Source organism: Pteropus medius, unplaced genomic scaffold (genome assembly GCF_902729225.1).
Source record: "Pteropus medius unplaced genomic scaffold, Ma_sr-lr_union100, whole genome shotgun sequence".
Lineage (NCBI taxonomy): Eukaryota > Metazoa > Chordata > Mammalia > Chiroptera > Pteropodidae > Pteropus > Pteropus medius.
In genome coordinates, this window is record NW_024349519.1 from 13,905,458 (window position 1) to 13,922,387 (window position 16,930).

A 16,930-nucleotide genomic window follows, 5' to 3' on the forward strand; every position below is an offset into this window, starting at 1 on the left:
CAGAAAATGTGTTCTTCATTTCAGACTGGTTCCCTTTCATAATTTCATTTCCATTTTTATGGGGTTTTTTTTATCTCTTTGTTGAAGTTCTCATTGAATTTATCTATACTTCCCAAAAGTTCATTGAGCATCTTTATAACCAGTATTTTGAACTCTGCATCTGTTAGATTACTTGACTCCATTATATCTGGATTTCTGTTCTCTCTCATATGGTTTCTGTTTCTTTGTCTTCCCATTTTGGCTGTCTTTCTGTGTCTGTTTCTATGTACTAAGCAAAGCTCCTACGTCTCCCAGTCTTATTAGTGTGGATTTGTGAAGTCGGTGTCCAGTGGCACAGTCCTGAGAGGGGTTCAGCTGCAGGCCAAACTTAGCCCAAGCTTCTACCCCTCTGGGGCCACCTGTTAAGATTCAGCAAGCAATCCACAGATGCTGTGCTTATAGTTGCCTCAAAAGGCCACATCAGAAACCGAGGTCAGCTGCCTCCAATGTGAGTCTAGGTACTGCTCAGCAATGAGCACCTGACTCGCTGAGGACACACCTGGATGTGGCTTAGGTGGAGCTGTGAGTTGGGGGAGGCGGGGTTTCAGGGAATCCTCTTGGTGGAGCGACATCTGTTATCCAGTTTGATGATGTCAGGGCTATGGCGGCACTGTGTCCGCCTACTGGGAGGAGGGCTCAACAGAAAACAATGGATACCACTGGCACTTCTGTACAGACGAGTCTCGCCTTGGCCCTCACTCTAACAATGTCTCTCTGTAAGTCCCTGGGGCCCCCTGCACGCAGCCCAATCGGCACTGGTGCTCAGAGCGAGCAGGTCTGTAACTGCGAAAATCCGCTTGCGGACATGGCCCCTTTAAGAGGCGTCTGCCGCAGCCTCCGTCTCACTCAGCTGCTCGAGACCAGGCAGCCCGCTTCCTCACCCTGTCCTACCTTCTGCTGTTGCGGGGTGATTTCTTGGATTTCTCCCTAGTTGTATGGCTTGTTCATCTTGATCCCAGGAGATTTTCCCTTGCTGCTGCTCCTTGTTTTCGTCACAACTTTGATTTGGTTGCCAGAGGGATGAACAGAGCCTCTATCATATATGTCATTTTTTTTCTCCTAGGATTAAGCAAACATTCTTTAGCAGGGCATAGCAAGCTCACCTTGACCTGGCCCCTATTTCACCTCTTGCCACTCCCTGCTTTGCACTTTTATGTTTGATAACCTTGAATTACTTGTGGTACCATCTCACTTCCTTGTTTTGTCTGTGATGGTCTCTGGGCCTAGAATGCTCTTTAACCTTCATTCACCTGATAATCCTAATTATCACAAAAAAGCTGCTCTCAGTATCACTGCTTTCAGGATGTTTCTCCGACTGTCCAGCCCTGGTGGTTAGGGGCTCAGTTCTGGAGTCATTCTCTTTAGGTTCAAACCCTGCTCCAAACCTTATTAGCTGAGTGACCTTGGGAAAGTTACTAAACCCCTCTAATCATGAGTCTCCCAGCTGAAAAATGGAGATTAAAATAGAATTAATTTAGGAGGTCGTTAGAGAATTAAATGAGATTCAAGGTAGCTGCTATGTGGTAAAAGCTCAATAAATACTTTATAATGTGACTATCATCTTCCTGCGTTATGCCTTATCTATTCTTGTATCACCAGAGCTAGGCACTTTGCATGTTGTAGGTACTCAACACATAGTTGTCAAATTGAACTAAATTGAAATAATTAATGAATGGACTAGAGCAGTGGTCCCCAACCTTTTTGGCACCAGGGACTGGTGTTCCTATGAGAACCTAATGCCTGATGATCTGAGGTGGAGCTGAGGCAGTGATGCTACTGTTGGGGAGCGGCTGCAAATGCAGATGAAGGTTCGCTCCCTTGCTAGCTGCTCACCTGCTGTGAGGCTCAGTTCCTAACAGGCCACTGACTGGTACCGGTCCATGGCCCAGGAATTGGGGACCCCTGGACTAGAGAAATTTATGTATGATGACATATTAAGAATGTACAAATGAGCCAAACAGAAAAACAGTCTCAGTTAAATGATTTATTCTGATAAGTGCCAACATTCTATTGTAGAAAGAGGTGGATATATTTGTGTCCTGGGTGCTGTGGAACACTGCTCAGATCCATCCTTTAGGATGGAAGCACTCACTCCCTCAGCTGCTGGGAGTATGATGGCAGACTTCTTGCAGCTGAGTACCCCTTCTCTGGTGACTGAGCTGGGCTGGAGTCACTTTGCCCAATGTGCTGCTTTTGCCTGCATCTAAAGACTGGCCAGTGCAGGGGACTAATGTCTGAACTTGGTCTAACTTGGGAAAATTTTGCAGGAACATTTCAGCTCCAGAGTTTGTCCTAGGACTGGATAAGGCTCTGCACAATCCCACTTCCTTCACATCTGTACAGACGTTGACTCTACGAGGACACCCTGTAATATCCTCTGTACAGATTTCTGTTGTAGAATTTGTGTCCCAGAGATTTCAATCTGCAACATTTTGTAAAGGATGAGAGTCGAGTAAGTTACACTTTAGATACGCTGTATATGAGATGTATATGCAATGTTTAGTAGTATGGCTGGCAGCAAATGGAAGCAGATGATTATTGTTTTTGAGGGGTGACAGGATTTAGAAGGGAGTGCCAAAGACAGTAGTGGCTGCTTACAGCAACTTCAATCTCTGGCTTACCCTGTACCTCGAATATTGTAAATTGTGAGTCCTTCAGGCTCTGTACCCACGTACATGTATTTTCTATCACTGGAAATGCAAACAAGGAAAGTGAAAGAAATCCCAGAGGCTCCTGCCTATGGCATACTCTTGGGGAAATTAATAAACCCTATATTTTGATCATGTATCCCCTGGCAGGCAGTGATTAAGTACTGGGCTGCATTTTTTTTTTTTTAATAAAAAAAGGGCAGTAACATTAGAAACAATATATTATCTGTCCATATTATGTTAGAATCTCACTTGAAAATGATTTGTTCTGGAGAAAAATTCATCGAATAACTAAAGCTAAGAGGTTTTAGTTATTAAACTTGCCACAAGGGTCTAGCTCAGCTTAAATTAATTTTTAGCATAGATGACCATGAAAGGTTATTTTTTAAACTCTAGGGTATATCATATTTTTTCTTTGTGAATTACAAAGGAAACATACATTTTAGTACCTAAAATACATGCACATAAAAAATTAAACAATCTAGAATTATAAAAATTAAAAAAATTATAAAGGGGCAGTCTTCCACCATCCCACTCCTTACAATGTCATTCCTCTGAATTAGTAAACATGATAGAGAGTTTGATGTATATCTAGGAGACTATATCTCACATGCATTTATAATAAAATGGAATAGTACAAAAACATGGATAGTGAATCAAACTATTAAATTTCTTAAACCAATATAGATAGATATGAAAACCTCTATTCTCTCACTCATCTTCCTGTGTATATAACATAGGAACCTCAGTTATTGCTAGAATATGGACAGCTTTCTTTTTGCTTCTTTCCCCAAACAATTTTGTGTGAGAATATCAGCGGAATTGTGTGTTTCTTTGGAAGTTCAGCTTCTTTTGAAAATGGTGGTATCTCATATTGCAGTCTAGTTAAAGGGACTTCTTATTTTCTGACTTTTAATATTTGAGTCCCTCTGTTCATGTCACACCTAGATTTGCTGCTTTCATTAGCTCATACCACTTTTAACTTAACAGCAAAGAATTAAAAAACTTCTGCTTCTCAGACCATTGTTAGTACTTCTTTTTAAATTTGTTTGTACCTGTCCCAATACCAACTGCATTGCCAGTGTGAACAACAGCAAAAGGCCTCAGTCATTACTGCAGAAATGATTAAAAGAGATTTTGAGGTTTGTAAACCATAAACTATTCTACCATTGAAAATGAAACCTGTTTCCTTGAAAATTCTAAAACATAGAAAGTTCGAACATAAAAGATTAGAATCATCCAATTTCATTTTACTGAAGATGAATTTTTAACAGCACAGCCGAATAATCTAATATGCAAACGTAAAATGTGTCAGGATATGACTGGTGTAGATTCAAATGCATTTGGAGACAAGACTCTAAACAGATAAATCTAGATAAATAGGTATCAACAATTTGATGACAAGACCGAGCCCTTTGCATTAAGAAAACAAATATTATTGCTGGTTTTGAACATTTCCAGCAGATTGGATAGAAACAAGCCAATCTTAAATAATATTGGTTATGTGAAGAAATATTTTTTAAAACAGGTTAGCCATAGCTGGAATTTTTTATTTCATTTATCAACTTAAATTTTTCAGGTCTAAAAATCAAAATATATGGTCCTTAATTATAGACAGCCACTGTTTTTTTCCTAAGAAACAAAGGACTAATTTATATTCACGTTTCCTTTGTCATAAAAAAATAGGAATAAACACCAAATTGTTGTATCTGCAGCACTAACTATAAATACCATATTTTTCTAGTTTCTTATGGGTCATTTGCAAGTCTTTAAATCCTTGCTTTGGAATTAGCCTTTAAAACTCCTTCTTTAGAATGAGTGGGATCTCACTTCAAAAAAGAGCATTCTCAAGAGTACTGAAACGCATGTGCTTTCTATCTGGAGAAAACACTGTAATGCCAACCAACTATTAAAGGATGCAACTATGATAAGAATTTAAATTTAAAATGAATCTGTAAAATAAAACTGTGAAAAACATCAATATACTGCACACTTAATGTACAATATGGTAGAACTCATGAGAGAGAAAATTAAAAAGCTGTGATGAGTCAGAAGAATTAGCGTCTCTGATAGTAGAACTGCTAAACAACCAAGAAAAAAACCTTTTATGTCATGCATCCTACAGGCCCAGAACTTTTATCTTAAAATGGTCATCCTTAAAGCACAGGAAATGGTAGTCAGGGAGGGGGTAATGATCTGCAGAATAAAGATAAACTACAAATTTTTCAATTGCTACCATACTTTTGTAACCAGATTCCATCTGAATGCTTTTCCTTAGCTATTATAATAAGCATATTTGAGCCAGTCAAGCACGAACTTTCATACAACAAATGTTTTGAATGCAGTGGCTATTCAACCTTGCCTGTTATTTACTCATACCTAACGTAGTTGATCATGCCCAATTAAATGGAGAGCATTCCCCACTGTAACTATCAGCACAGCGGCTGCCTGGGACAACCACAACAAATCTGGCTGCAGCTGCCCTAGGGATCCAAGCCTGAAAGAATGGTGATTTTACATTGATATTCTGCTGAAACTTCCTGGGACCTATGAGGTTCAAATCTCAGAACACCTAGAGAGAAAAACAGTAAGTACTTCTAAAACAATGCTGGAAAGGAGCTAATAAATTCAGGATTAACACCAAAGACTGATGCTAATGAATTTAATCCCCTTGATGTTCAAAGAGAAATATAAGCGAATGAATTATATATGCAAGTCTTCTTCTGTTGCAGTTGTCTTTTGCAAATATTGTGATAATCTTGCATTGTCAACATTACTGGAAAGCTACTTTCTAGCTGTTTTGTACATATTTTCCTACTGAGCATCTGTATACTTAGAATTTTGATGATGAGTACATTAATTAGTTTTCAAGATCCTGAACTTTTTCCTTCATAAAATTTCTATTTAAGGAAAGGACAAAAACATTTTGATATACATGTGTGTATGTGTATACCTGTGTGTATGTATATGTGTGCCACTACTGATATCTTTTGACATAGACTATAAACTTGTATTATTGTCCTAAGTTTGTTGAAAGTTTTTCCTGCTGCTTGAAAAAGATATGCTAACCATAAGATTTTATAAGAAAGCAAAAGAGACTAGGAGTGTTTAGACTTTCTATCCAATACCAAAATATTCACGAGATGATGGGAAATATGTTCTCATAGTAAATATTTTCTGTACTTTTTTTAATAACCAAATGTTTTAATAATACATTTTAAATTCTGGAATCACTCCCACGCATATGAAGTCTAAGTATATCTTTCTCAAGTCTTTAATTTGTTAAGACGTTGGTGGATTATATTTATGTAGTTTGACACACTATTCTTCCCACTGGTAGCAAGCAAGGGATTCAGAAAAGGATGAGACGGTTTTTGTGGAGACGCAGTATGGTTTTGAGTTTAGTCTAGGGCTCTGCTTTTGAGCTTGGGAGGGGGCTAGTTTTGGTTTTGTAATGTAGCTTGAAGTGAAGGCAGAACGTGTTCTTTTTCTACCAGCATATTAAAAAAAATAAAATTAGTATCTTTGATGACAGCTGTTCTAGGATTGGTTGATTTGTTCAGGTTGAATTTCTTAATCCAGGTTCAGATGGAGGAAAGATTATGTTGTCTGGAAAGGTCAAAGGAAAGCTTTGAGACAAGAGTTTTCCCCAGAGTGTGTATAAATACTATACCAAATAAAATATTTAATGTAGGGATATTTTAGCCAAGTTTCATTAGGCATTACATTTCTTGGTTGGAATGCATGGTGCAGTGCTCAGTCTACTTACTGCAGTGTGGATAGGTTCATTTGAGCTTGTGGGGAGTATCTGGAAGCCTGGGCATACCAATGCTAGCCTCTAGATAAGAAACTGTATTGCCTGGAATTATTTTATTTGCATCAGTGAGACCATATAAAGGAGCTTTTAAAAATGTAGAATGCTAACAACAATGGTCTCTTCTTCTCCCCACCCTTCTTTTTCTTTTGCTTTCATCTTTATTATTATTCTTTTTAAAAGCATAAATCCTTCCCTAGAAATCAAGGGAATAGTAAAGAGTCTCCACCATTTTTTAACTCCTTAAGTGCTAACAACAGTGTATTTGGGGATGTTCAAAAAGCCTGGTGCCATAGCTCTCTATGTGCTTTTCAAAATGAATTTTGGACATGGTTCTATAGTGTAGCAGTTAGCATGTCTGCTTTATACGCAGAAGGTCCTGGGTTTGCGCCCCAGTGGAGCCACGGTCCATGGTTTACGGCCATGCCACCCTCAACAAGCCCAATATGTGATCTCGGAATCTAAGCAGGGTTGGGCCTGGTTAGTATTTGGATGGGAAACCACCTAGGAAGACCAGGTGCTGTAGGCATAAATAATAATAATAATAATAATAATAATAATAATAAAAAATTTAAAAAATGAATTTCTCAGCATACACTTTACATAAGATGGTCCTTAAAAATCTGATGGGGACATTCTCTCCAGAATGTGACACCTTGTCTCACCCAATTAATTAGAGACTAGAAATTATTTCCTCTAGAGATGATAGGACAGTCCCTAACAAGGGGTCCCCCTAAGCGTCAGAGCTCTCTGGCCATGCTGGGTCTATTCACATGGCACATATTCTCTGGCATTATTCAGTACATTCCTTGAGTGCTTAGTGTTAAATAATTGGACTGCTTTTAATTTCAGTTACTGATGTGAGGAAGCATTCGACTAATTCAATATAATTTGGAGAATAAAACTAGATTTGGAAAAATATCGATCCTCCATAGAACATTTTCTTAAATTTTCCTCTTCTGAAAGGTTAATCATAATGAGTTATATTCTGAGAGGGAAAATAGTGTTTAAAAAGGAAGCAGGAAAGCAATTTTTCCAGTTTAGTAGTACAAATGAAGAGGACTATTTTTTTCTCCAAAGTGAGAATTAAAGGCATTAGGACTAATGCATTGGTTTAGTTTATTTTAGTTTTAATCAGTTCAACAAGAGTTTTCTGAACATATATAGGTGCTGGCATCAAACGAGGAGCTGAGGATATGAAGATGAAGAAGATACTGCCTGCTCATTTAAGGAGCTCAGGGTCTGATGGGTGAGAGAGGCACACAAATGGTCACTTTAAAAAATATGACAATGATACGATAGATTTGTTCTCAGGGTGCCCTGGGAATCCAAAGGAAAGGCTCTGAATTTAGCCTGGGGATGGATGGATGGATGGTGTATTTTCTGTGCTACTCTTCGTGGTTATGCTCATAATCTTCCAGAAAAAAGCATGAACCCATGCTTTTAAGTCATAGTGATCTAGCGCACAGGAAGAGGAAACTAAATATTTTTTTATTTTATTTTTATTTATTTCTCTGAAACTTTTTATTTATTTATTTATTTAGTTTTTATTATGATGGCATTGGTTAACAAAATCCAGCAAGTTTCAGGTGTATAATTTAACAGTAAGGCATATATATATAGTATTGTGTGAGGAAACTAAATAAAATCACACGATTGCACATGCTCTGTCAGAAGAATTTGGAGTGGTAGTGATGAAATTTAATCAACACTATTGCCATCTATTTGAGTTATAACAACAGTTCTCTTTGGTAGCTTGTAAATATACTCATATTTCAATAGTAGAAAATGCCTGCTTTAAAAAAAGAAAAATAAAATCATGTGGTGAAGATAATGATTATGTCTATAAACTCAAAATGAGTTTAACTTTAACTTAAGCAATCATTTTTTAATCTATATGACAACAAATAATTTAAAATCTTTTAAAAATATTTTTAAAATTAAAAAATCTTTTGAACTGGTTTAGAGTTATATAAAAAGCAAACAAATAAAAAGCAAACATATTTTCTTCACTGCGTTAGCTTCAAAATGGAAAAATCTAATATTTAGGAGACAGGGTAAGTTTATTTAGATCCTTAGCTTATTCTTAAATGGGTTATCTTTTTTATTATCGAATCATAAGATACACACACATATACACATACATATATATTCTGGATACAAACCCTTTATCAGATATATGATTTGCTAATACTTCCCCCAATTCTATGGTTTGTCTTTTCACTTTCTTGACAGTATCATTCATAGCACAAAAGTTTTTAATTTTGATTAATTCTCATTTATTTGTTTTTCTTTTATCACTCACACATTTGGTGTACATTTTAAAAGCCTTAAATATTTGAAGGTCACAAATATTTACTCCTATTTGCTTCTAAGAGTTTTATAATTTTAACTCTCGCATTCAGGTCTATGATTCATTTGAGGTTAATTTCTGCGTATGGTATGAGGAAGGGTTCCATCTTCCTTCCTTCTTTTGCATGTGGATATCTGGTTTATCATCATCATTTGTTGAAAAGACTATTCTTGCCCCATTGAATTGTCTTTTCTCCCTTGTCAAAAAGCAATTGACTGTGAAAGTATTTTTGGATTCCCAATTCTATTTCATTAATGTCTGTCAACCTTTGTCAGTACCACACTGTCTTGATTAATGTAGCTTTGTGGTAAGTTTTGAAATCAGAAAGTGTAATCAGAATCTGACTTTTTTTTTTTTTTAAATCAGAATCTGACTTTTGGTTTTATATATAATTCTTCAGTGAACATCTTTATGACTAAAACTTTAGTATAGATTATTAGAAGAGGAAATACTGACCTGAAGTATGTGAATATATTTAATATTTTTGACATATTTTACTAAATTGCTTTTTAGAAGGAACATACCCACATATACTTTCACCCGCAACGTGTAAAAGTACTCATTTCAAAAGATACTCTAGCCAATTGGACTTTACATTTTTTCCCAATTTTATTGGTTCATATTGGTATGAGAGTTAAATTTCTGCCATGGTTTTGAAAGATATGAAGGACTACTATATTTATTGTGAAATAAACCACCAAAAAAAGATATAACAATAATAATACCACTTTTGGAATGCTTCAAATGTGCCAGGCATTCTGCTGAATATTTAACTTTTTATTCTTATAACAACTTATGAAGTATTATCTCCATTTTTATGAGACTTGGAGAGTGACAATTTGCTTGGTCACATAATTAATTGGTCACATAAGACAATTTGCTTGGTCACATAATTAATAAGTGGTAGTATTGAAATTTAACCTAATTTTCTCTAACTCCAAATCCCTTCCATGAATTTAGCAAGGGTAGCAATAGTGAGCTGATTTGCTTAAATGATTAACAGGCTCATTCATTGTCATAAATGAATGGCAGAATTAGAACATTTTCTTTCTCAGTATTAGCAGATGGCATATAGGAAAAATCATTCAATCCAATTCCAATTTCAATAAACAGTTATTAATAATTGGTGATGGAGAAAACCATTTGAAGATGCCAAAATTTCACCTCAAGTGCAGACTATTAAAATCCTTCAAATCAATATCTAGTTTTAAAATATGTGAATGATTTCCTTTCTAAGAACTGCATTCTGGAAATTAAGATCGAATCTGGCAGAAATCAAGCTGAATTCTGTCAAATTGAAGTTTGGGTAGGTTTGGATGTGATGAATGCTTTATTATTCTAAGGGAAAAAATATATTTTGGGGGTTTAAAAAATTTTCACTCAGCTCTTTTAAAGATGGACCATGATTACCATTAAAGTTCCTATGAAGACAATGTTTGAAATACTCAGAGAAATGAGCCAATACATTGCCTTTTCAATCTTATGTAATATAACAATTATAACTTGAAACTGTGCAGAGGGAATTATAATAATTACACAGAGTCAAATGTCAGGAAAACTAGTTTTATCTCTCATACCTGGACTGTCATTAGTGAACCCCTGTGGAGAGCCTTAGAGTAAGAATATTATAAATTAGTGCAGGTGCTCTTCAGGCAAAGTGGACAGAGGTGCGGAATTACTGTAAACAAATATTTAATAATTTGGAAGTCTTGTCTGAGAATCTGTACATACAGAAAGATGTCTGGCAGTCCTGAATGTTTCAGTGCAGCTAAATTATCATCGTTTATTAAGTTGACTCTAAATAGGGAGAGATCAATTATTTTTAGTTGCTGTCCTATGGTATCATTTGAACAGTCCCAGATTTGGCCTTTGTATCACCTGTTAAATGGTATGCAAATGATGAGGTATAAATCAGGTTAGACATAAATCAAGTTATAATGAAAATAATGAAACCCAATTTTGACAGAAGGGGATCAAGATGATGTGTTAGGTAAACAAAGGGTTTGCCTCCTCCCATGACCACATTAAAATTACAGTCAAATTATAAAACAATCAACTTGGAGAATCACCTAAAGACTAGAGGAGCATATCACATATAACTAAATATATAAAGAAAAAGCCACATTGAGGCAAGAGGGGCCGAGCCACGAAACGGGCTGGCCCTGCATCCATGTGTGGCAACTGAGCTCTGGGAGGGATAGTGACTGCAGAAGTTCCTCTGAAGGAACGAGTGTCCCTAGCCCTACACAGGGGCTCCCCCGCCTGGAGTTCCCACAAAATCTAACTATAAAAATCAGTGGGGTTCCGATTGTCAGGGTGAGATAGAAGGAACTTGAAAACCCAGACATCCCCCTTAAAGGGCCCGTGTACACACTCACTTGCTCACAGACACTCTCCCTGGGCTCCAGTGGAAGGTTAGCAGCTTGGGAAGCTCAAGAGACATACGTGGAAAGACTGAGTTGTATAGCATTGGGGCGAGGGCTGGAGGGACAGCCATCATTGCTCCTTTGTCTATCCCTCCTCCTGTACAGGCTATAGGTGGGCGCCATTTTGCCTGTGTAGAATCCTCCCCCTACATGGACAATTCTGAATGTGCGTCTGCCCACTGGGATCTACTCGCTCCACTTCATGTCTCCCTGAGACCCCACCTTATCCAACCCGCAAATTGCCTGTGTCATTGCCGGGCAGCCACCCTTACCCTGAACTTTTTGGGGCTAGCAGATTGACAGCAAACAACAGTCCTCAGCTAGTAAATGGCCCATGCATCCCTGGTGAGACTTTCAGTGGCAGGCAACCAGCTCCGGCCAGAACTGCAGTATCTCTTGAATGAATCCAGGGGTCTGTGGGCTGAGATGGGCAGTAGTTGGGTTCGATGTGATCTGTAACTTTTGTGAGAAGCCAGAGGTTCAATACTGGCACCAAATCTGAATCTGCATTGGCCTGATGAGATCAGCTTTCTTTACCTCTTGTCTTCCTGACACTGTGCCCTATCCAATCCACAAATTTCTCCAGCAAGTTTGTTGCCCAGCAATCAACTGTACCCCATATTCTCAGCAGGGGGCAAATTTGACAGTGGTCCACAGTCCTCAGCTCTCACAGCCTGGTTGCAGCTGTGCATCTTAGGAGAGACTTTCAATGGCAGGCGGCTGGCATTAGCTGCAGTATCTCTTGAAAAGTCTTGGGGGTTTGAGGGCCCAAGATGGGCAGCAGCTGGCCGTGGTGAGATCTGAGACTCCTGTGGGTGGCCACAGGCTCAGCACTGGCACCAAACCTGAATCTGCATAGGACAATTGAAATCTACTCACTTTACCCATGTGATACCCTGAGTCCCCACCCCACCCAACTCACATACCACCCAAAGGCTTTCAGCTGTGGAACTTTATAGACAACTGGCAGGCAGCCTTGGGACTTGGGGTGAAACACAGGCAAGTAAAATGCAACGTTGGTTCATATCCACGAATCAATTAATGTGATACATTATTATATTAACAAATTGAATGGTAAAAATCATATGATCATATCAACAGATGCAGAAAAAGCATTTGACAAAATTCAGCATCCATTTATGATAAAAACTCTCTGCAAAGTAGGAATAGAGAAAACATACCTCACCATAATAAAGGCCATATATGGCAAGCCTACAGCTAACATCATACTCCATGGGGAAGATCTAAGAGTTTTCCTTAAGATCAGGAACAAGACAAGCATGTCCACTTTCACCACTTCTATTCAACATAGTGCTGGAAGTCTTAGTTATAGCAATCAGACAAGAAAGAGAAATAAAAGGCATCCAAATTGGAAAGGAAATAGTAAAACTGTCATCATTTACAGATGATGTACTATATAGAGAGAACACAAAAGATTCCACCAAACAACTATTAGAACTAATAAATGAATTCAGTAAACTAGCAGGATATAAAATTAATATTCAGAATTCCATTGCAGTTTTATATACCAATGATGAATTATCAGAAAGAGAAATTAAGAAAACAATCTCATTTACAATGGCATCAAAAATAATAAAATACGTAGGAATCAATTTAACCAAGTAAGTAAAAGACCTGTACTTGGAAAATTATAAGTCATTGAAAAAAGAAATTGAAGATACAAATAAATGGAAGCATATACCGTGCTCTTGGATAGGAATAATCGACATTGTTAAAGTGTCCATACTACCCAAAGCAATCTATAGATTCAGCGCAATCCTTATCAAAATACCAATGGCATTTTTTTTTTCAGAGAATTAGAACAAATAATCCAAAAATTTATATGGAACCATAAAAGATCCCAAATAGCCAAGTCAATCTTGAGAAAGAAAAACAAAGTTGGAAGTATAACACTACTTGATATCAAACTACACTACCAGGCTATAGTAATCATGGTACTGGCATAAAAACAGATCATAGATCAATGGAACAGAATAGAGAGCTTAGAAATAAATCTATGCCTATATACTCATTTAGTATATGATAAAGTGAGGCAAGACTATACAACGGAGTAAAGATAGTCTCTTCAATAAATGGCGTTGGGAAAACTGGACAGATACATGCAAAAAAATGAAACCGGACCATCTTTTACACCATATACAAGAATAAACTCAAAATTGATTAAAGTCTTAAATGTGAAACCCAAAACTATAAAACTCCTGGAAGAAAACATAGGCAGTAAACTCTCTGACATTGCTCTTAGTAATTTTTTTCTGATATATCTCCTTGGGTAAGGAAAACAAAAGAAAAGATAAACAAATAGGACTACATCAAACTAAAAAATTTTTGCACAGCAAAGGAAACTATCAACAAAATAAAAAGACAACCTACTGAATAGGAGAAGATATCTGCCTATGATACACCTGATAAAGGATTAATGTCCAAAATTTATAAAGAACTCATGCAACTCAACACCAAAAAACAAACAATCCAATTAAAAATGTACAGAAGACCTGAAGAGGTATTTCTCCAAAGAGGAAATACAGATGGCCAATAGACATATGAAAAGATGATCAAGGTCACTAATCATCAGAGAAGTGCAAATTAAAACCACAATGAGTTATCACTTTACACTTGTCAGAATGGCTATCATCAATAAATCAAGAAACAACAAGTGTTGGCGAGCATGTTGGTAGTATTGCAAATTGGTATAGCTACTATGGAAACAGTATGGAGGTTCCTCACAAATTAAAAATAGAACTACCTTATGACTCAGCAATTACACTTCTGGGTATTTATCTAAAGAAAATCAAAACACTAATTTATAAAGATTTATGCATGCCTATGTTCACTGCAGTGCTATTTACAATAGCCAAGATATGGAAGCAACGTAAGTGCCCATCAATAGACAATTGGACAATAGAATATTATTCTGCCATTAAAAAAAGAAATCTTGCCATTTGCAATGACATGGATGGACCTAGAGGGTATTATGCTGAGTGAAATAAGTCAGACAGAAAGACAAATACCATATGATTTCACTTATATGAGAAATCTAAGGAACAAAAGAAATGAACAAAAAGAAAACAGACTCACAGGTACAGAGAACAGACTTGGATTGCCAGAGGGGAGGGAGGATGGGGGACAGGGTGAAAAAGGTGAAGAGATGAAGTACAAATTAGTCATTACAAAACAGTCATGGGAATGTGGAGTACAGCATAGGGAATATAGTCAATAATATTGTAATAGCCAGATGGGTACTAGATTAATCAGGGGGATCACTTTATAAATTATATAAATGCCTGACCATTGTGCTATATACTTGAAACTAATAATAAAAAAAAAGTAGTGAGTTACTAAGTTACATACATTTTTAATAAAGAACTCAACTTGGTAAAAAAAATTAAAAAATCTAATTTTAATGCCTGTTGTTAGTCGCAATGGATTTTTGACAAAATACAAAACCTAGTATATCTAAAGGACAAATACCATGTCATTAATCAGAATTCCTGCTGCTGTTAATTTTTATTTTTATGTTTAATTTTTGTTAGCTAATGAACAATGTGTTTATTTAGAGAAAAGACAATACCTTACTAAATAGCTTTTTCATACAACTAAATGAGAAAGATTATTTGACAACCAACTGTGCCAAACAGCATGTACTCATTTGAGTAAGTGTTTAGGGGAAATCTTTTGTCTAAAGAATATTGAATAGATTGTTTTTTTAATATATACATTATATGTAATTTTATTTATTTTTTAAAAATTGATCATCCTCTGTCCCTCTGGAAATCATTAAATGTTTTCTACAGATGAGGAAGCCTGTTATCTATATTTCTTCATGTATTATTGAAAAAAAATGATATGAGTAACACTTCAGGTATCAATTTCATGCTAGAATGGCATACAATGCAATCCATTGTGACCTCAAAGTGAAGGTTAACTCAACTCTGATGAAATTTTTGGAAGATAAAATTAGGAGATATAGTCAAAACATGAAAAATGGAAAGAATCTGATGGAGTTTTGCTTCCTCCAGAGAGAATGATTTTATGTGTAGGAGCTAGAATGATTTACATTCAATAAACACTTGTTTATTTTACTCAAAATTTTAAACAAAATATTTATTTTTGAAAAAGTAAGGAATTAATACAAAATTTGGAGAAATGATATATATATACAAGTAAAATGACTCACAAAATATTCATTTGGCAAACTACCTGTCCATAGTTCATAATTCTTGTGTATGGTTGGAATACAAACACACACACACACACGCACACACACACCTTTGGATAATACATCTTTGGATGTATTATCCAATTATTCAGTTTTGTTAATCGTAATGATTGCTTCGACTGATATAGTCACCTTCAAGTGAAGACCCTAAGATATCTAACTGTAAAGCTGAAGGCAATGGAATCACTCTCAGTAAAAAGCTTTCTCAATGGTAATGAACAACGAGCATTTTGTTGTTAACAGAACAGGAAGTCGCAGTTGTGAATTAACACAGATTCTATATTTTGCTAAAGAATTTAACACAGCTTTATAATCATTATATGTCAGGTGAAGACTGATTATAAAGTAATTATTTATGAACCCAGTTCTAATTATAATGTCTTATACAAAATTTTGTTTTGGCAGAAATAGTTCAGACTGTATCTGACTTTGATGGTGGCTTCCTGATGGAAAAAAACAATAACTAACTGCAGGTTTTTTTCCATAGTACTGATTTTGCTGGTCAAAAGGTGATGTCTTTAGAGCACCATGATTGACAGTCATGCTGAGCTAGCAGTTTATTTATTTGGTTTCTACCATGTGTCTAACACTATTCTAACCACTAGAAATACAGAAATACATTCAAAATCCTTGCCCTCGTGAAACTAACTTTAGTTGTTGGAAAGTAGGAGATGGATACTAAACAAGATAAGTAAAGTATAAAGTTTATTAGATTGTGATGACCATTATGGAAAAATAGGAATGGGTCAGAGAGTGCTGAGTGGGAGGGATATTTTATTTTTAAATAAAATAATAAAGTAAGGAAAAGATCTGAAGGAAGTGAGGAAGCAAACCAAGAGAATAAGTGGAAAACAAGTGGCGTAAATGCTCTACACTCAAGCATGTCTGCAGACTTTGAGGAACAGCAAGGAGGCCAGTATGACTGCCCCAAAATGAATGAGGGCAAAGAGTAGCAGCAGTTGAAGAATTGAAACCAGAGAGTTACGAGCCCACTCTTATAGGATCTTGTGGGTCATTATAAAGACTGACTTTTACTCAGAGTACGATGGAAGGACACTGAAGGATTTTGTCTATGAGTGAGATGATTTAATTCACATTTCAACAGGATCACTCTTCAAGCTCTTCCGTCTACCAACAGCTTTCATCCATTTGAGAAGTCGACTCACTAGGGTTCTGAGTGATTATTAAATTCTTTTATAGCACGTACACCCAGGTAAGAGTTGATAAAAGGTATGTTTAAAAATGTACTCATATTTAGATCTTAATCTCAAATAACCACAAATGAAAATAACGTTAGGCAATTTTTATCCAGTCCACGGAACAAAAAAGCTAACAGGTTTTACTCACATGTACTTAGATTCTAAAGAAAAATTCAAAACAATAAGCGTATTGTGTAGAAATTGAAAGAGAAAA

At 36.3% G+C, this 16,930-nt stretch overlaps 1 protein-coding gene and 1 pseudogene across 1 annotated transcript in view; both read left to right on the top strand.

Annotated features, from left to right (window-relative positions):
- Window positions 1-5,140: 5,140 nt before the first annotated feature.
- LMNTD1 (lamin tail domain containing 1) overlaps window positions 5,141-16,930 on the top strand; it is a 254,462-nt gene continuing 242,672 nt past the window's right edge. The window contains exon 1 of the mRNA XM_039882461.1: window positions 5,141-5,274. The gene's annotated coding sequence lies outside the window, so the exon portion shown is untranslated. The remainder of the gene's footprint in view (window positions 5,275-16,930) is intronic.
- On the top strand, window positions 6,915-7,030 carry LOC120618745 (uncharacterized; annotated as a pseudogene).